The sequence below is a fragment of the Tauraco erythrolophus genome, chromosome 1 (assembly GCF_009769465.1).
Source record: "Tauraco erythrolophus isolate bTauEry1 chromosome 1, bTauEry1.pri, whole genome shotgun sequence".
In the NCBI taxonomy this organism is placed as follows: Eukaryota; Metazoa; Chordata; class Aves; order Musophagiformes; family Musophagidae; genus Tauraco; species Tauraco erythrolophus.
The window spans coordinates 107,582,621-107,604,258 of record NC_141465.1 but is presented as its reverse complement, the minus strand read 5'-3'; the positions used below and the strand labels follow the sequence as shown (position 1 = coordinate 107,604,258).

Sequence of the window (21,638 nt, the reverse complement as noted above, 5' to 3'; positions counted from 1 at the left end):
TCTGCTACATTGTTTTACAGCTGGTCTGTGGGCTGGAGGTAGCCTTGGTGGTTCAGCACCAGAAGCCATCCTCAGCTTCCGGAGCTTCTACCTGAGAGCCTTCAGAATCCCCTTCTACTCTGCAGAAGTGCTACATATATTGTTTTGAAAACTCAACGAGGGGTTAAATAGAAGCTGTGTTAATCGCAGCATTTACAAGCTGATTATTTCTGATTAATTAAAACAACAATCAACCAGAGTCTATCAAGGTTCTAGCAGGAAAAGTAAACTGGCAGTTGTGCTAATCTGTTGTCATTTTCCTTTGTTTTTCACCCTTTCAAAAGCCAGGAAAGAATTGTTTTGTGTCACCTGATCAACTCACACCACATGTACACACTTTTCTCAGTTTTCTCAGATCATTTCAGCTAAAACAACTGAGATTTTGAGCCATTCACCTATTATCATGCTTGGCTTAACACTCTCAACATGCTTTGCTTTTTCCAGCCTTCACGTTGCCCCGAACAGATGTGTTTTGGCTAAGTCTTTCCCTTCACAAGATCTTGCTGGGAATCATCCAATGGGCCATGATTATTTTGCAGAAGTGGCATTTTTATCATATTGCATTCTCAGCTGTCACCGCAGCAGCTGCCAAAAAATGGGTGTAACTGGCAAAGCTTCTTACACAGACAGCCTAGAGAGAACATTTCGATGCATGCTATAGCATTTAAATATTGCCTCCTTCGTGTCAGATCTTATTTGTAAGACTGGAAACGAATCACTGTATAGATAATGGGCTGGGCACACCTGATACTTTGCAGGCTGTAAAAGCAATCAAGTCCTCAAAAAGTTTGCAATGTGGGTTTGCCGTGGTGCCTTTTACCTGTTAGGCAGAGCACAGGACTGGGACAAGGTTTCAAGCCCTACAGCTGTCACTGGCTGACTCTGGGCAAGTCCCTTGACCTCACACCACCTCGCTTTTCCTCTCTCGACAATGAGAATAAGGACAATGTTCTCCCTGGCAAAGCACTTCTGTTGCTGTGTTCCTCATGCAGAAAAGCGCTGGGTGTGGTGACAGAGGCACTGTGGACATCACACCAGTGTAACAGGAGTCCTGAGAGTGATTCTGACTCAGGACCTGGAGCTAGCTGTGCGTTTCTGCTATCTCCATCATCAAGATGCCTAAGATTTTCATATTTCTGACACTCCTGTAAGACACAGCAATCACCTTATTATGTTCTTGACTTGCTCAAAGACACACCTGAACAAGGCACTGAAGTCCAGAAATGGTATCTCATCTTTCTCCAAAAGATACTTAATGCTCTTAGCATCTCAGCTGTTAGCAAAGTAGCTCAGCAACTCCTTTGCTGCTCCTCCAAGCACATCTGCCCCTGTTTAGGCCAAATATTAGCTCCTCAGATCTTCCTCCACTAAGTTCAAATTTCTCCTCTTTGCTCAAGTCTACTTCTTCCTTTCTTTGTTGTGCAGTCATTGCCTGCTCCTCTCTCCATATCTACATCGCATAATGGAAAAGAAATCCCTGAGGCAGCCCCTTCTCAGATGGTGTGTTCACCCAACAGCTATAAAGGGAGAAAAGCAATTAAGGACACATGAATGCTAGGTATTTTCAGAACTTGCCTGACCTGGATATGGTTGCTTCTAATGTTCTCACTAATGGTTTCCACAGTATCATCTGATTTTTTTCCTCCGGGGCTGCAGAGCCCATGGCAGCTGGTAGAATCCATGTAAATGAGAGTCGCTTCTAATTAAATTCTCAGAAAGGATGTTTCTCAGACAAGAGAACTTAGGCCAAAATTGGGTTGTTAAAGACAGTTTAAGACTGAAAAATCCTAACCGATTCTCATTTGAATTGTTAAAGCAAGAAGGGCATTGTGAAGCCCCAACAGCATGGCTTATGTGATAGGAATGGGCAGGACCCAATGGGGCAAGAAGGACCATCACCAGTGATGATGAGAATGGCTGGGGGAGGGAGGAAAAGCACCTAGATGCCAGACACAGCCTCACAGGCCAGTGGACCGTGGCAGCCCCAGCCAGTCCTGCTGTGGTTCTGAACCCTTCTTCTCACACTGGCCATGATGCCCATGACCAGGCAGATCACAGCTCAGAAGTGGTTCTGGCCAAAAGTGAATCACCCTGGCTGGGCTGGTTTCAATCAACTTGTGTCCTTGAACAGACTCTCTGGGAGACCTCACAAATGCTCAAAGGGCTCCATTGTGAGGGGCAGGGGGATGCGTGCAGGGGATAGGAGGGAAGGCAAGGCTTGCAGCCGCCTGTATTGGACCACATGAAGCAGCATCCAGCCCTTCCCCACAAATAGGTCCTGGGAAAGCCTCCTGCCCAATTCTTCCAGCAGAGCACAACAGCAGCACTGCAGGCAAGTGAAAAGACCATTAGCATAACAATGCTGCCCCTCCAAACCCAGAACAAACTCTTACTCAGCGTTTGCCAATTACTCTCCTCAGGTGGCAAGAGCATCTAGTGCCCCTTGCATTCACAGAGGACTGTTTGTTTTCAGCTCTCTTTAGGTTTTGTTGCAGTAACAGGTTGTCGTTTGGATTTTTCCCACGAATATTGCTCGCAGCACTTTCCACTGCCACTCTCCAAACACAGCTCACCCTCTTCCAAACACGTGTAGCTGTTCACTCCTTCTGCCACGGATGCTACACTGGATATAGTCGCAGCAAGCCTTGGCAACTTATTTCCTTCCTTAGCCAGACCTCTTCATCCTCCTGTCACATCCTTTTTCTCACTTCTGTACATCCACCTCTGTAAATTCAAAGCCCAGTTTCAGTGAAAACGAATTCTGGGGTTCGGTCAAAAATTCATTAGCAATGCAATATACTGTAATGTTAAATTGCTCCAGAGGAGCAACTGCCTCACTCATACATTAATGCTTGCCCTCAAAGCCAGTCCACACTGTCTAATAACCAGCTCACAGCAGCCACCACTGAGCCCCACCATTACCTGTGCCTCCTAGAAATAAATAAACCCAATAAGGGAAAACTCGTGTGCTCTGTTACAAAACCTCCCTACCCCAGAGACAGCTGGCTCCCCACATGGGTATGGGCTTTAGCAGTGCTGAGTTTCATTTATGGAGTAGCAGCCATCGAGCACTGCAGCTTCTTTTCTGCTCGCAGCCTGCGCTGACTGCGACGATGAGGTCAAATGGGAAACTGCTGCCTAACGCTGGTGTCACCTCATGGCCCCAAAGCATGAGCAGCAGCATGTTTACGTGTGAAGGACAAGGTATAAAGCCACGGGCAAACTCACATGCTTCATTTAGCAAACACAAAACTTTCCAGAGACCAAAGGTGCTTTCACAAACACAGGGCTACGTTCCTGTCTGGCAAAAAGGCTTACGCCCATATATACCTATTTTATCACAGGTACCAACTGGCCACAAGTCTTAAAGCTGCTGTTTTGACATCTCCTCTGATAACACTGGTTTTCAGCTGGTTTTGATTCACCTTCAGACGTTTCTCTGTAGTGGTGCATATGCGCCTGTTGTGGATTTAGGTCTATTGATAAAACAGTTGTGTTCCCCAGGGCTTCTTGCAGGCAAGGTGCAGGCCAAATTCAGAGATTTACCTTCAGTGTAAGACTTCCACAAAGACATAGCGCCTGCTAGTCAGCGAGAAAAAATTTCACAAGTTTTGGTTTATGCCCTGAGGTATATATACATATGTATCAGTGTGTGTGTGTGTGGTGGTGCTGGATCTGTCCCATTGCTTTCAGCAGGATTTTGCATGACTTCCATAGAATCATAGAATGGTTAGGGCCGGAAGGGACCTTCAAAGGTCATCTAGTCCAACCCCCCTGCAAGGAACAGGGATATCTCCAACGAAAGATTGGATATATTCCATTGGGCTGATGATACTGCCTTGGTCTGCCTGGGCAATGAAGCTGAGAACTGGTGTTTCAGTTCCCTTATTTTATGCACTAAAAGTGTGGTGTGTGCCTCAAAGCCCACAGTATTAATAAGACTTAGACGAAAGCCCGTCAGCCTCTTCTTTCTCTTATTCAATCCACCCGTTTGTAAGCAACTGAATGAGTGGATCAGACCCTGCAAAAGTAAATAGACTGCATACTATTACCTCTAATGATTCATACATGCTCGCAGCCAATTTGTTTAATCAGAGAGAATGTAGATCCTATTGAACAGCTGCAAACTCCATTTAAAGACGTAAGTTAAATCCAAGGGCCGCAAACGCAACAGAAATCCTTAAGCTAATTCTGCAGCTTGAGTAGAGAGCAGACACTGGTTTAGCTCAAGTCACATCCTGGCCTGCCCTATAGTTATCGTATTTAGCCAGCTATGCTACTCAGCACACCACACCCATCTTTACAGCTGCTTAAAATGCTTAGGATGCCTTAAGAAAAAAAAAACGCCACCACTGTGCTGCAATTACCATCATCTGTCATCTTCCATTATCCACTACAGTCATTAAAAGAAATAGAAAGGGGAAGGAAACGTGCAGGTCCATAAAAAGCAGCTTCACAAAAGGGGCTGCAGTTTCGAGGTGCGAGGTAGCTGGCCAGTGGGACGGGGCCGGCCAGCTGGTGGAACTTGGCTACTGTTTTGGCACTATCAGAGACCAGCTTTTCTGGTGCAGTTTTGCATTCCGGAATGAAACCGGCTCTTGCCCTGATCCGTGAAACGCTGCTGCTGCAAGTGCTGCGGTTGGCTCCATGTGCATGGAGAGAGCCGTGGGGCTGACTTAATGCAGTGAACTTTGGCAATGCAAAGCTGGAATTAAGTGCTTGGCTTCAATATTTAACAGGGTCCCACTTAGCCACTAGGCTTTTTGCATGATCCATGCAGAGAGCTGGATACCTTCAAAAAGTGAGCTAAAACCAGCCTATGTGCTAAGTGAGGAGCTGCCCAGACCTACAGATTGCAAAACTACAAACTAAGGGGTCTGAAGGTGGATGCCTCAGTAGTAAACTACCCAGAGTCATCCTTGTCCATCCCAGACTACCTTCCCTATGACTCTTGCTGCAGGTACAATGCATGATCATATTTTGGTAACACTTAGAACTTGAAAGATGATCTTATCTGTCTGGAGTGGAGCTTGTGATTGAAAATAATTGCATATAGCAGGTTCTGTGTATGCTGGACGCTGCCAAGCAGGGCGGCAGCAGGGAAGGGGCAGTAATTACATTAGTGGCTTGGCACAGATCTGGGTTTCATCTCTGCAGTGATAAAGACATGATTTGTGGCATGCAGCAATCAGCTTACTCCAAGAGGTAAAATATTAACCACTATTAATATCTACAAGAATAGCTTGGACGTAGGCACGTCTCAGACAATAAATACCAAAGGATTAATAAACCAAGAGACATTAACCAGATTTTGCCGTGGGCAAAATGACTGCACTGAGAAAGACCAAGATCAATTGGCAGAAGTCAATGCAGGAAAAAGGAAGCTTGCAAATCCCTGTGGTGAGCAGTCCTTGGGCTGTTGCTGTGGCTTTAATGGTAGCCTCCTCCCAAAGATCTGCGGTGCCTTAAATAACCCATCTGGACATCACACCATCAATTAATTGTTTGTAACTGTCCTGACAGTTCATAGCTTGTCCTGTTTTACAGACTCAGCTCTTCGTCTCACTTGTTGAGGTCACAGCGTGCCCCTGATTGCTATATGGCTCGTTTTGTTGTTGGCCCATTTAATCATTGCATCCTCAAAAGCTGGTTAAATAAAGCCAAACCTTCCCTGGTGTCCTTTCTTCTCCCTTGCGTATGGCAAACCTAAGAACATGATTCTGATAAATCCAATGAGGAAAACCATCAGTTTAACCAATAACGAGAGGCAGTGAGGGCAGTAATTGAGGCACTTACTTAGCTTTGGACTCAGACTCTTGCTGCTAGAAAATGCATTTCCAAATGGGAAATAACCCAGTGGTGGCTTTCCTTGATTATGGGCTCTTTAAAAGCCTTCTACATGGACATTGAAAATTGTATTCCCTTTTTGTATACCCTCAGCTCCAGTCACAGATATACCCTATGAATGCAGTGAAAGGAAGCAGCCCTGAGGAAAAGGACTTGGGAGTGCTGGTCGATGAGAAGCTCAACATGAGCCGGCAATGTGCGCTGGCAGCCCAGAAAGCCAACCGTATCCTGGGCTGCACCAAAAGCAGCGTGGCCAGCAGGTCGAGAGAGGTGATTCTGCCCCTCTACTCTGCTCTCGTGAGACCCCACCTGGAATACTGTGTTCAGCTCTGGAGTCCTCAGCACAAGAAGGACATGGAGCTGCTGGAGTGGGTCCAGAGGAGGGCCACGAAGATGATCCGAGGGCTGGAGCACCTCTGCTATGAAGACAGGCTGAGAGAGTTGGGGCTGTTCAGCCTGGAGAAGAGAAGGCTCCAGGGTGATCATATAGCAGCCTTCCAGTACTTAAAGGGGGCCTACAGGAAAGCTGGAGAGGGACTTTTTACAAGGGCATGTAGTGATAGGACAAGGGGCAATAGATTTAAACTGAAAGAGGGCAGATTTATACTAGATATAAGGAAGAAATTTTTCTCAGAGGGTGATGAGGCACTGGAACAGGTTGCCCAGAGAAGTTGTGGATGCCCCATCCCTGGAAGTGTTCAAGGCCAGGTTGGACGAGGCTTTGGGCAACCTGGTGTAGTGGAGGGTTTCCCTGCCCATGGGAACTAGATGATCTTTGAGGTCCCTTCCAACCCAAACCATTCTATGATTCTATGATTCAATGAAAGGGACTGCCTGGGCACCATAAAGGGCCTCCTTGGCCAGCAGTTAGAGAGGGTCTGCACAGCTGTAGCACAGGGGCCTGGGAAGCCTTCCAAGCAGGAGGAAGGAGCTCAGTGCCACTGTGAAAACTCATTTTGTATTTCCACCTAGAAAAATGAAAGGAATGGGTCAGGCTTGATATATGTACAACAGAGAGAAAATAAAACCAGAACCGAATGCTGCCTTTCGTACAGTCACTTTTTAGTGAGAAAAAATCTTCTTCAAAATATCTTTCTTTTCCCCCATCTTCTGCTTTTTCCCCTTTCATTTTTGGACCTGACCAAAAAGAAACTTTGCCTTTTTTTTTTTTTTTTTGCTAGGCATTTCTAATGAATACTGCTCATATGACAGATATTCAGGCCATCTGGAGAAGCTGACAGACAACAATTTGGAAGTCATCCCTTTCAAGACCGTTTTAATGATGATTTTTCCTTTCACATTTTTTCTCTATTATCCCATCTGAATCCTCAAGGATGATAGAAAGTTTTCACATTCCCATCTGTCACTTGAAGGTACAGTAATCTCTACAAGCAAAACAAAACCAATTTTTAGATGCAGCACGGATTTTGACACCAGGCTCTTGTGATTTAAAAACTCTCCTCGCTGTAACGGTTTTAAAGCATTTACCTGCTATAAAAGTGAGCCTGCAGTGTGGAAGTAAAATTGAGCTGGCACATGAAGTTGTCTCTGCTTTCAGACATATCTTAGCCAACAAACAACGGGCTTAAAGAAGAATTGTTTAAAAATCGTGATGTGAAATACTTCAGCAGACACAGCTTCTGAAGTCCCTGTTCAAGAAACTCTCCAGGAGCTGCAACTAAGCAGCAAATGCAGAGTGATGGAAGTGGGTCAGAGCACGTTCAGACCAACTCCAGAGCCTGGGCAAAGCAGCAAGACCTAACGGTGCAAAGAGGGGAGCACACGGATCAGGGCTGTGCCAGTTCCAGGCAGCATGGCTCCCATGCCCACGGCAGTCCAGTCTCAATTCAGTTAGTGAGGGATCATGTCTTTATACTGGCAGCTCCCAGCTCTTCATCCAGAAGCTTGCCCTCTTTAAGGTCACACTCCCACTGCTTCTCTTGACATCATCACTCTGTTCTTTGGTTTCTTTGTTGTTCTTCTGTTAGAGAAATGTTCTCACACTGGTCCCTTCAATTGCTGTTAGTACCTGTTCCTCAGGGAACCCAGGCATGCACCTGATCTGGGCTTTTATTAAGCTTAAACATGAGATGAATATTTTGGGCAACAGTTCTCTGTCCAGTTAGTAGTCACCAAACATGGGGCATTTGACTGGTTCCTTATTGAGCCTGAAATAAAAGTGTGTTGTTTGAGAGAGGGTACAATAGCCTACAATGTGAATGAACACAATAACCCCTCCTCCGAGTGTGTCCAGGCGAGGGTTCTCAGGGGCACACAGATAGAAATTACACTCATGCAGCGCCAAATTTCCTCCCACTCCTCCTCTCAAGGGTCACAGCATGCAAGACAGCGAGTCAGTTCAGGGCTTCACTCAAGGTCAAGGTGTTTCTGCCACAGACTTTGCTATAGCAGGACGTTAGAGGTACTCTAGATACAAAGCAAAATGAAATACAGGAACAACAAAAACCAGAGAATAAAGAGCTACAACATTCAGCTTTGCAGATCTTGCCTCCAGTAACATTGCTTCATCTTGAGCGTGATGGAAGTAGTACTCATGAGTTTTCAGCAAAGGACAAAATCCTACCACCTCTTCCCTTCTGATTCTGATCCCCAGGTTTAAAATTCAATGTGTTTGGCTTTGCTTAGCTCCCCTCCTTCTGACTGTCAAGCTCTACCCCTCAAATGAGATTTTTTTCTGTTATTTGGGGTTATTCCACACCATGAGCACTCGCTGCCTGGCAGCTGCTAAGCTCCGAACCTCAGCGAACAGCCACAGTGAAGGGATGCCACCTGCCTGCTGCCACTTCCCAGGGCTCTCGGAAAGCAGAGTCAGTGGCAGAGGAAGCCTAAAGAAAGCATTACAAATGCTTGCCAGCGTCCAGCATGACAAAGGGCTGTATCATGGGAGAGTCACAGTCCTTGTCTTCTCCCTGACCGCAGCGGAGGGTGTAGATGGGAGTTTTCTGACAGATGAAGCATCCTTTCACTTTGATTTTCATTTGATCAAAGGTGGTGTGCTCATTACTACAGAAGTGCTTCAGGCTCAGAGGGGGAAATCTCCCCATCCAGAGATGCTACATTGCTACCCAAAAGCTAATGGCTTTGTCTGCTCTATTTGGCCCTGGGTGTTTTTAGAGAGATACCGAAGGCTTCAGAAAATGGGGCTGGAGGCTGGGAGAAACCCAAAAGAAACAGTGAAGTAGGAAGAGTGGAGAAATCAAACACAGAGCTGCTACTAAACAGAAGTGAATTAATAAGAGCCGTTCGATAAAAGGACAAGCGACAGGGCCGTGGCAGTTGCTGCTGTGGAAAGGAAAGATCCAGCACCAATTTCAAAGCCCTGCAAAATAGGTGCTGGTTCCAGGAGACTGCAGCTCCCAATAGCTCCAACTCTCCCATATCACCCCTGGAAGTACTTCTTGTAACTAGATTTTATAAAGTAGCAGTAAACAGGCTCCACAAACTGTGCAGGTTGGCACTAGGTATTAAGAAACCCAAGAGATTAATCCTATCCAATGTATGCAGTAGGAGTAACACGATCTTTGAGAAGCAGCTGAATTACAGCGTGTAGCTGGATATTTCACTGAGAACTCCTTTACTACCATTTATCATACAGCACCATTCACATGCAGGGGGATTTAGAGAGATCCAAAGAAACAGGTACCTGCCTGTGCAATTTATATATTAAAGGTTATGGGTAAGCAAGGCTAAGGCTGGCCACGGAGTCAAGGTGGAGGGTATCTAGAGGACTTACCACTTGATTAAAGAATGAATATTCACTGAAGCAGAGACTTCAGGATGATTCCCTTACTCCAGATCACACAGTCCCCCTTACATTTTAATTCTCTCAGTTAATGACGACACAAGTACTTGGTACCAAGTAGAACATCCTTCGGATAGAAGCTCCACAGATCCCAGGGGATGAGGGACCAAGGTTCAAATCAAGGAGGGAAAAAATAAAAAAAAAAGGAAAATCATAGAATCATAGAATGGTTAGAGTTGGAAGGGACCTCAAAGATCATCTAGTTCCAAACCCCTTGCCATGGGCAGAGACACCCTCCACTACACTAGGATGCTCAAAGCCCCATCCAACCTGGCCTTGAACACCTCCGGGGATGGGACATCCCCAACTTCTCTGGGCAAATGTTCCAGTGCCTCACCACCCTCAATGTAAAACATTTCTTCATTATACCTAATCGAAATCTACCCTCTTTCAGTTTAAAGCCATTGCCCCTTGTCCTGTCACTACATACCCTTGTAAAAAGTCCCTCTCCAGCTTTCTTGTAGGCCTCCTTCAGGTACTGGAAGTCTGCTATAAGATCACCCCGGAAAAAGAAAGGAAAAGAAAAAAAGGAAAGAAGGCTTTCACCATGGCTATTTCTCCCAACCATGAGTGCTGGGTGCAGACAATTGGATATGAGAGATTCCAGCATTGCCAGCTTTTCTCCTTTGGGCTTCCTGCAATATATACTGGTTATGTGCCCATGGACGAGGTAAGTTGGAGAGTATCGAGACTGTGAATCCTCCAGTGCATAAAAACACAAGGCACAGCACTGAGCAGTCTGGATAAGCCCAGATTTGATCGCTTTTGTTTCTCTAAGAGGATACTGAGAGGCATGAAAGTAATTACCATAGTCATGATTAAGGGTTGGTCCTGCTTTATGCACAAAGTTGCACTATATCACCTCTCGACACCCCTTCCAAAATGAAAGACTTTAGGAATCTGTTTTTCCATCATTCAGGCACCTCAGCTTAAAGCAGCTGGGGCTCAAGTCATGTGCATGCACATAGGATTACTTGCATTTCAGCTGGGTAGCCCACCTGGAGACCAGCTCCCGCTCCAGAACAGCATGGATCTTCCTTTCTAGGTGCCTCTGATAGCATAAGGCATATCAAATCTATGGCAATGCCTCTGCAGTGGCAATTGAATTAAGACCCTTGTCAGTACAATCAATGGAGTCTGAAAGATATTTTTCTGTCCTAAAGAATACATAAACATAGGTCTATGTTTATGTATTCTATCACTTTGCCACTCTGCAGACTGAAGAAGTAAAACCTAGCACCTCGGGGGAGGCACTGGAGAAAGACGAGGCAGCTCAACCAACAAGGGTGGTAACTAGCGCCACCAAGAAAAAAAGGCGCATGGTGGTAGTGGGTGACTCCCTCCTGAGAGGTACGGAGGCACCCATCTGCCGACCCGATGTGCTGTCTCGGGAGGTATGCTGTCTCCCGGGCGCTCGTATCAGGGATGTTACTGAGAGAATACCTAGCCTCATACGGCCCACAGACTATTACCCACTACTGGTGTTTCATGTGGGTGCCAGTGATACAGCTGTCAGCAGCCTGAAAAACATCAAAAGGGACTTCAGGGCCCTGGGTGCAGCAGTCAAGGACTCTGGGGCTCAGATAGTGTTCTCATCAGTGCTTCCAGTCGAGGGGCAGGGACCTGCAAGGGCCAAACGTATCTGGCAGGTTAACTCATGGCTCAGGGACTGGTGCTACAGCCAGGGCTTTGGGTATTTTGACCATGGGGTAAATTTTGAGAAGCCTGGGTTGCTAGGGGCAGATGGCGTGCACCTAACCAAGAAAGGGAAGAAGGTGCTTGGACAAAGGCTGGCCAAACTTGTGCAAAGAGCTTTAAACTAGTATTGCTGGGGGAGGGGGAGCACAGTTCAGCCCACTGCTGTCAGCATGGCGCCAGTGCCAGCACCAAGGGTCCAGAGGCTGAGGAAGGATCACAGGTATGTTCAAATGAACTTATGCTGCCACCCAAGAGAACCCCTGTCGCTCCAGCCAGCGAGTCGGCTTTGTCGGGAGCCCAGCTAAAGTGTATGTACACCAACGCACGCAGCATGGGAAATAAACAGGATGAGCTGGAGATGCGTGCACAAGAGCAGGGCTACGACCTTATTGGCATCACGGAGACGTGGTGGGATGACTCCTATGACTGGAGTGTCAACATGGAGGGGTATAAACTTTTTAGAAAGGACAGGAAGGGGAGACGAGGAGGGGGTGTCGCTCTCTATGTCAGCAACTGGCTGGAGTGCGTGGAGCTTCGCCTGGGGTCAGAGGACGAGCTGACAGAGAGCTTATGGGTCAAGATTAGAGGACGGGGACGGATAGGGGATGTTACGGTAGGGGTCTGTTACAGGCCACCTGGCCAGGAGGACAGAGCAGATGAGGTGCTTTATAGCCAGATAGGAGCAGCCTCGCGGTCACAAGCCCTGGTCCTCATGGGGGACTTCAACCACCCTGACATCTGTTGGAGAGACAATACGGCAGGGCACAGGCAGTCCAGGAGGTTCCTGGAATGTGTGGACGACAACTTCCTCCTGCAGGTGATAGAGGAGCCGACAAGGAGGGGTGCCATGCTCGACCTTGTGCTCACCAACAGGGAGGGACTGGTGGGCGATGTGAAACTTAAGGACAGCCTTGGCTGCAGTGACCACGACACGGTGGAGTTCAAGATCCATGGGGCAGCAAGGAAACCACTCAGCAAGCTCTGTACCCTAGACTTTAAGAAGGCAAACTTCGGCCTCTTCAAGGACCTGATGGGCAAAGTGCCGTGGGAGGCGGCCCTGGAGGGACGAGGGGCCCAGGAAAGTTGGTCCACATTCAAGGAGCACCTCCTCCAAGCTCAGCAGAGGTGCATCCCGATGAAGAACAAGTCGGGCAAAAAGACCAGGAGGCCTGCGTGGATGAGCAAGGAGCTCCTGGACCAACTGAAAATGAAGAGGTTAGCCTATAGAGGGTGGAAGCGGAGACAGATAGCCTGGGAGGAATACAGAGAAACTGTACGAGTGACCAGGGATCAAGTGAGGAAGGCTAAGGCCCTGAAGGAATTGAATTTGGCAAGGGATATAAAAAGCAATAAGAAATGCTTCTATAGGTATGTAGGGGACAAAAGGAAGTCCAAGGAGAATGTAGGCCCCCTCCGCAAGGATACTGGTGCTCTGGCTACCCGGGACATAGAGAAGGCTGAGGTACTCAATGAATTTTTTGCCTCAGTCTTCACTGATAAAACCTCTTGTCTTACCACCCAAGCTGTGGAAAGAACTAGCAGGGACTGTGAGGATGAACCACCGCCCACTGTACTTGAAGAGCAGGTTCGGGAACATCTGAGGAACTTGAAGGTGCACAAGTCCATGGGACCTGATGAGATCCATCCGCGGGTCCTGAAGGAACTGGCGGATGAAGTTGCCAAGCCACTGGCCATTGTATTTGAGAAGTCATGGCGGTCTGGCGAGGTCCCCGATGACTGGAAGAGAGGGAACATAACCCCCATTTTTAAAAAGGGGAACAAGGAGGACCCGGGCAACTACAGGCCGGTCAGCCTCACCTCTGTGCCTGGCAAGGTCATGGAGCAGATTCTCCTGGGAACCATGCTAAGGCACATGGAGAGCAAGGAGGTGGTGGGTGAGAGCCAACATGGCTTCACCAAAGGCAGATCGTGCCTGACCAACTTGGTGGCCTTTTACGATGTGGTGACAGCATCGGTGGACAAGGGTCGACCAACGGATGTCATCTACCTGGACTTGTGCAAAGCTTTTGACACTGTCCCGCACGACATTCTTCTCTCTAAACTAGAGAGGCATGGGTTTGATGGATGGACCACTCGGTGGATAAGGAATTGGCTCAATGGCCGCACTCAGAGAGTAGTGGTCAATGGCTCGATGTCCAAGTGGAGACCGGTCACGAGTGGCGTCCCTCAGGGGTCCGTGTTGGGCCCGGCCCTCTTCAACATCTTTGTCGGTGACGTGGACAGTGGCATGGAGTGCACCCTCAGCAAGTTCGCCGATGACACCAAGCTGTGTGGTGCCGTCGACACGCTGGAAGGGAGGGATGCCATCCAGAGGGACCTCGACAGGCTGGAGAGGTGGGCCCGTACCAACCTCATGAAGTTTAACCAGGCCAAGTGCAAGGTCCTACATCTGGGTCGTGGCAATCCCAGGCACAAATACAGACTGGGCGGAGAATGGATTGAGAGCAGCCCTGAGGAGAAGGACTTGGGAGTACTGGTGGACGAGAAGCTCAATATGAGCCGGCAATGTGCTCTTGCGGCCCAGAAGGCCAACCGCGTCCTGGGCTGCATCAAGAGGAGCGTGGCCAGCAGGTCGAGGGAGGTGATTCTCCCCCTCTACTCTGCCCTCGTGAGACCTCCCTTGGAGTACTGCGTCCAGTTCTGGAGTCCCCAACATAAGAAGGACATGGACCAGTTGGAGAGGGTCCAGAGTAGGGCCGCGAAGATGATAAGAGGGCTGGAGCACCTTTCCTATGAGGACAGGCTGAAAGAGTTGGGGCTGTTCAGCCTGGAGAAGAAGAGGCTCCGGGGTGACCTTATAGCGGTCTTCCAGTACCTCAAGGGGGCCTACAAGAAAGATGGGGAGAGGCTGTTCAGGAGGGCCAGTTGTGATAGGACAAGGGGTAATGGTTTTAAAATAGAGGGAGGTAGATTCAGGTTGGATATTAGGAAAAAATTTTTTACCATGAGAGTTGTAGAACACTGGAACAGGTTGCCCAGAGAGGTGGTGGATGCTCCATCCCTGGAGACGTTCAAGGCCCGGTTGGATGAGGCCCTGAGCAACCTGATCTAGTTGGAGATATCCCTGTTCCTTGCAGGGGGGTTGGACTAGATGACCTTTGAAGGTCCCTTCCAGTCCTAACGATTCTATGATTCTATGACTAGGACACATCTGAGCTCACCTAACTCTAAGACAGCAAAGACATTCACATGGGACTGGCACACATGACACAGAGCCAATACGAAAAGCCAGACACTCCTGAACTAGCAGCTGGAGGTGGGACAGCCAAGGGCATCTTGAATGTCACTAGACACTTGTAGGTCAATGACTGAATTGTGCTCCACCGGCAGTAACAACTCAGAGTGGCATTCAGCCACCCAAATGTGTCACCTTCTGTCAATTTAAGAGCTGTTTGGTATCTTTCTTGGCCTCCAGCTGCCTCTCCAGAGCAGTGCAAGTTTCCTCTAAGCCCTCTGTCCTACTCATCAGCCCATGCAGAGGTCTTGCGGACCCTAGGGCATCTCTAACAGTGCAAAGCATCTAGATTTAGGATAATGAGTTTCATCTTAGACATCTATTGATCTTAATGTGAGCTCAGAAACCTACTTTAAGAGGAAATATCTTTTAAAAGTGTATGAATTCGTAATTGAATCCGGCCCAAAGTTACCTACACTTTATTTTATCCCTTATATTCTATCATTCTGCCTTCTCTCTGCCCCTAAGATGTAAATGTCTTAATTCCTGTCATGAATTCTGTCTTCCTTTATGGGAAATGACCTGAATGTTAGAGAAGAAGAGATGATTAAAGGAAAAATTGTCCTTCTCCTGAGTGTAAACCTGTATGCTCTACATTAAAAGGAAGTTATTTCTATGGAAACAAGTTGCTGCTTCAAAATGGTCTTGATCTGCCTCAATTGCTGCCACAGAGACAGACCACTCAGGACTAGCTTTGGTGAGTCTCTGTGTCATTCCTCCCAGAGTTCGTTGCACAACGAAGTGACTGACACCACTTGTTCTGAAAAGGATGTGACATGGTCCAGTAAAGGCAGAGTGAATCTGCAGAGTGGAACTGAAATGCTTGAAGAACTCCAGAAAGCACTCTGGAGTTCGACTGTCAGCTCATTTTTGTTTGGCAAGCCACGATCGCTGCTTGTACATTATAAGCTTTATAGGAGAGAAAAAAAAAAAAAAGCCTGAGCGTTATCACATGCCATCAGACTTCTTTATGTGACAACCCATCTATGTGCTCACCCCATCGTTTTGTGGCTCAGAATCAAATGCTTGTCAGTTCAAAGAGTCTAGAGCAGCATATGGCATATGACATAGTGTATTTAAATAGAAATCACTCCATTAGAAACACAAGAGTGCCTACTGTAATTAATAAAAGGTAGTTTAATAACTAACTTACCAAAATACATAACTCTCCATGTAGTCATAGTAAGTAGGGCATATTCCTTTTTTCATTAATATGAATTTCATTAGCAACTGGAGACAAGACCAAACTAGCCAGAGCCTCTGCAGAAGCTCCATGCTCAAAGGATTTCCCAGTATGTGAACTGATCTCATGAAGGACCACGAGAAGGGAATGAAGGAAATATATCCTGTGTCAGTGAAGATGCCTAAGCAGACAAATGGATAAATGGACAGGCATTGCCATATCTTTTCAATACAAACTGGGCAGAGTAAGGTTGTTATAAGCATTATGGAAAAGTCTGCAGCAGCCCGATTCCTGAGCACCACTCCAGTGATTTTGACTACAGATTGTTCCAGCCTTTGGAAAAATTCAGACGTGGATTAAATACCAAAGAATTCCTTTTCCATGTCTATTAGTTCACTGATCTGTGAAAAACAATACTCTGTAGATGCTGGGTAAAGTAACAAAGACGTCCAGCCAGTTCCTTCATTTTGGTGGCATATCCCCAAAGTGACAGGGGAACTGGAACTGATGCAAAGCATCTATCCAGTGGGGGAATACTGCATATCAGGCTTTTGCCTGTATGTTTTTTTTTTTTTCAGTTTGTTTTATTTCAGTTGAGCTGTCTGAGGATTAATGGAAGATAATTACTGCACACCTCCTTAAAACTTCAACCATACTCAAGATTGCAAAGTAGCATTTCCAGTACATGGTCAGCAGACCCTCTGGGAAACCAAGGAGTACTTCCAAGCAAGTTCATACACACTATTGGGCAATCTATACCTGGAAAGAAAGATTGAATGGGTCCACATTTCTACTGGAGAGTCTGTATGACCCATCAAATCAAACGAGTTTGGAAATCACTTCTCTAGATAGGAAACATAGTAAGATAAACTGCTATAATGCTGTAAAAGTCAGTGGCAGTCACCAAATACAGCTGGGAATCACTTTTCCCTTTATACTAGTCTCACTGGTGCTTCACAGGTTTAAGCCTCCCTCTACAAAATGTACACACCACCGGCTTAGTTGGTACACAGGCCTGCAGCCATCGAGCACATCTCTCTCCGTACAGTGTAGCGCTCTCTGATGGATAAGTCGTAGGTAGCTAAGTGTTGTGAACTACATGGGAACTGGTGAAGGAGAGGTCAGTTTAATTTATTGTTTGCTGCTGTAGCTGCAGCACCTTTTAGCAGCTTTTGAATTAATCTATGCATGAACAAAGGCATATTCAGTGCAGTTTGCCTACGTGCTGAATTACAGTGTAAAATCAAAAGAAACGGAGACAAATTTAAGCAATAATAGACTCGATGTGAAACTGATAATTCGTATGGTTTCCCCAATTAAACTAAAAACAACTATTACCCCATTCACAGCTACTTTGATTTAAATAAGAGGGATTACAAGGTTCAGCACAGCTCCAGTGAGAACTGTGTGATACTCAAAATACTGTTTCCATACTGGCAGACTGTTTTGTTTTGCATGTTTTTTGCATGCTCTAAAGTTTGCTTCATGTGACATACCCAAGAAAAAGACATTCTTTATTTCTAAAAACAAATGAGAAAGACAGAATTTCCTGTGCCTTCTATCCTAAGGCATTCAAACTCAATAACTGACCCAATTTGCAGAGGAAAAAATACTCTATCAGGTCAATTTCCCTCAAATAGGTCCCATTTTTCAGTTTGCCACAAAATGTGATAAATCATAATTTTGGATAGGAGCTGCAGTTTGTTACAAATATATTGCACATCTGCAGCTCAGAAAAATTTGGCGCTGCTGCTTATCCTCTCCAGAGAGAATCCATATGGACAACCTTACCAACATCTCAAACATACTTAACTCTTTCTGGTAACAAAGAGACCAGTGCGTGGGAGGGAAGAACTGAATAAAAGGGGATGCTTCGCCATGACGAGCTCATGAACCCACCTTTAATCACATTTTGAAACCCTCTTCTCCCCACCCACCTGTGAGTTATCCGAAGGCAAGAGACTAATGCCTCAGCACCATCCAGCTCTTTACGTTGAGAGTCTTTTGCTTCCCATCTTCCTCCTATATCATTTACTAACTAATTCTTTTATGCAGAGAGCATACTTAAAACACAAAACAAGTCTTGGAAACTTGGCTTCGGAAGGGACATCAAGAAGCCATATAATCCATCCTTCAGACTCAAAGTCAGGATAAGCTCTACTTGTACCTTCCACGAGAAATATTTGTTTACTCTGTTCTTAAAAAGCATCTTAAAATGGAGATCCCACCACCTTCTACGACAATCTGTTCTTGTGGCTCTGTGTCTGCAACAGAAGCTTTTCATGTTGTCTAACCTGTATCTTCCCTGCGGTAATTTAAGTTCACTCCTTAAACCCTGGCCTTTGCTAAACCCCTACCAGAGCTCTGGCAGAGCAATTTATTTCCCCCCCTCCTTTCTCTCCAATGGATTAAGCAGTCTCAAATTATTCAGTTTCTCATGCTAGAATTGGCCATTCCATATAGCCTTCTCTATCCAGAGGATTTCTGCAGCTGCTGGCTTCAACAATCTGTTGGAATTTTTCCTTCAAAAACAAAAAGCAATGCCAGAATACTGTCAGAGCAGCTGAATAATGAATCAAACTCCTTGCTTTCAACTGAGAGAAACCAAAAAGGAGAGTTAAATCAAGTTAAATGAAGACCTTGAAGGTGATGGCAACACTAACTAGCAAAACCCTAAAATGAACTGTGTGATTCTTCCTAAAAACTTTTCAGAAATGATGCTTTATGAGCAGTGGAAGACTCTCCAAGTACATCTTTGCTATAAAGGCTGTCCTTGATAAAAGCCTATCAGCGCCTTGATGCCATCCCCAGCACTTAATATTTCTGCTCCAATTTATAAGACCATTGGCTTAATGGATAAATACTTGATGACTGGAGAATGTGATTGCTAGATACAAGAATGCATTCTTATTGAAAACTAAGAGTAGTGAGCGCTAAGGAGCAACAGTAGCATTGGCTGGTCCTCCTCCAAGGACTGAGAGAGGATGTAAGAAAAAATGGAGACAAACAGAAAATGAACAAGCTATGAGACAAATGTTAGATGGCTGCAGAAGCAACTAATGATGGCACTTAGACTATTTACAAAGTCTTCAATGAGGAAGAGGAGCAGTCCCTTACTTTCAACTCTCCTGGTACACTAACCACTATTTGCATTCCTCGTTCAGAACCAGCTGACTCTTGTGACACATCCAGCCCCTCACTGGCCGCTTGTGCCACTGATCCTTGCTTGAATCCTCTCAGCTTACACTTCAGATATGAAATGAGTGATCTATGTTTCCTGAGACACAAATAAAACCACCTGCAAATGTTCCCAAGCCAAAGCTGTTTGATGGAGTTATGTGTTCAGCAAATAGCCCAAGACTGGAGCTGGGGTGAAGATCCTGGGATGCAGGCTGACCTGAGCTACTTACGGAGGCTGCAACCCCTCCGCTGCTCTTGCTCCCTGCAGATGGCTCCTGCTTTCTATAGTTTTCACACAACTCTGTCCATACAAAATGCTGGTTTACTAATGTATTCCAAAATATGACTTCACTTGATGGCTTGGGCAGGAGCTGGTACAACTATGGCACCATAAGGGCTATGGGATATATTTTTAGACTTTTGAAACTATTACATTTAACACACAAAAGCATATGTGACCTTGCAGGCCCAGTCTTGCAACCTTACTCATTCAAGTAGGTCTAATGGGAGACAACTGGCCCCTCTGAAATCAATCAGTTTTGCCACCGATTTCAGTGAAGCCTGAGCTTTAGGCACAGTCTTTAGCTCACTATTTCTACAGGTAACTTCGACTGCTGGAAATAGTTCACAACTAAGTATGTTGTACCACGAGGGAAACTCTGTCCTTCCTTGGCTTTCTATTTAAAACTAGAATAACACCCAGTAACTGGTTTAAGAGAAGGGGTATTCCCTCTCTTCTGGATCTAACAGGACTCTTCCTTGTCTAACTTGTGTACTCCAGGGGCACCTCCACTGTAGCATAAACTACATCCAGAAGCATCAGAAGAGCCCTATAACTAAGTCAGAAACACAGAGATCTCTTTCGTCCTGGCTTTTCTGAAATGTAAATGTTAATTTTAAAATGATACCATCACAGCTTCCAGGACCAGCTGTTCATCCTTTTTTTCTTTGTATTTTACTGCTACTGAATCCTTGTTCTGAATTATCAGAACAATAATTAGATTCAGGAAAGGGAGGGGCAGGCGTTCATATCCCCCTGAGAAGAAGAGATAAAAGTTTCATTTCTGAAAGCTGATGTGCCAATGGTGGATACCAGGGAATTGGGATTTCTTCTTAACTGCATGGGAGAGTTCAATAAAGTTTATTAATAAAACAATTTAGATAAACTCCATTTATGCATTATTTGTACAAGTATCCTGGCAACTGCTTATTTAGCATCTTGAACACATCGGGAATTTTAAAAAGGAGGTCTAAAATCTTGCCTCAAACTCCAAAAGCTTTGACAGAAGTGGGTCTGGGAAGTAATGAGGGTTTTTTCTTTTTCTGCTTCTCCTTTTTCTTACTCCAACTAAAAACAATTTCCTAATATTCTTGGCATAACTACTATAATGAAGCATAATTTATTTGATCCTTACACAGCCCCCTTAGGATTACTTCTTGCAGATAGCCAATTATAAACTCTTACATACTTTATAGCCCTCATTATGTGTGACAGAGGCACACTAATAAATAATGCAAAACCCCTTTTATACCCAGCCTACCTTGTGAGAATATAGGGGTCTGGTATGGAGGGAAAAAGCACATTGTAATGCATTCTTATTTCCAAATGGACTGAAAAACTTTCTAGCTTCAGCTTGCTTCCTTGGGACACTTTCTTTTTTTTTTCCCAGGCTGGACTCCCGTGGCTTGATTCATTACCAGATAAAAATCAAGTTCAAATAGAAGTGGACCATGACACACAAACTGTCACTGCCCTGTCACTTCCTCATGACATCCTGTCAGCTGCAGACAAGAAAGGAGGTCTGGAAGCAGAACAGCCAGGCTGAATACAGATGAATCGATATTCAATTGTAGGCTTTTCACGGTAATGAAGCAGAAAGGGCCAAGGCCCAAAGAGCACATTTCACCCTGCCCGCTCTGCCTTTCTGTTGCAACTTCCAGACACCATCAGTGCTCAGGTCAAGGCTCTGGAGGAAAGCAAAGCAGCTCTGAGTGTCCCTCAGCTGGTAGGATTCAAAGAGCAGAGTGAGCAACTCAGGAAAGATTTGGGGTTGAATACACACATATAATGTCCTGGTGGACTGCTTTGGTTTTGTCTTTAATTGACACGATGCTGTTTTTCGAAGCAAAAAAGCTGCAACTATAATGACTGAGAAAAGTTACCACCACAACTACAGAGACCTGGGGAGTCCCAAAGGCTACAGCCTACTTCTGTCCCTACCAGAGAATTCTGTGCAACCATTATGTTACTCATACAGTTCCCTGAAGCCTTCTTTTCCCTACACGAAGAAGAGGGGATAATAGTTCAAAAGGCATAGGGATTTCTTGCCTCTGTGTGGTGCTTGGGGACCTTGAGGGACAGAGTGTGGGAGGAGGGAAGGTGTTCACACAAGGTCTGAACTATTGCAATCCAGAACAAAAGTTAAACAAGCAATTGGGTGAATCATGTAATTTTATTAGCGGACTTAGGCTGGACTCAAACTCATTCAACTTACTTTCCTTCCATCCTTCTACCTAACAGAGAGTGGAACACTTAAAAAAAAATCAAATTAACAAGCAAATAAACAAGCCCAACCTTTCCAAGGGCAGAGCCCACCACAGCCCTTGCTCAA

General features: G+C 45.7%; 1 protein-coding gene across 1 annotated transcript in view; it reads right to left on the bottom strand.

The window, feature by feature from the left end:
* Positions 1-21,638, bottom strand: part of LHFPL6 (LHFPL tetraspan subfamily member 6) — a 153,193-nt gene that overhangs the window by 14,658 nt on the left and 116,897 nt on the right. The gene's annotated exons all lie outside the window — the stretch shown is intronic.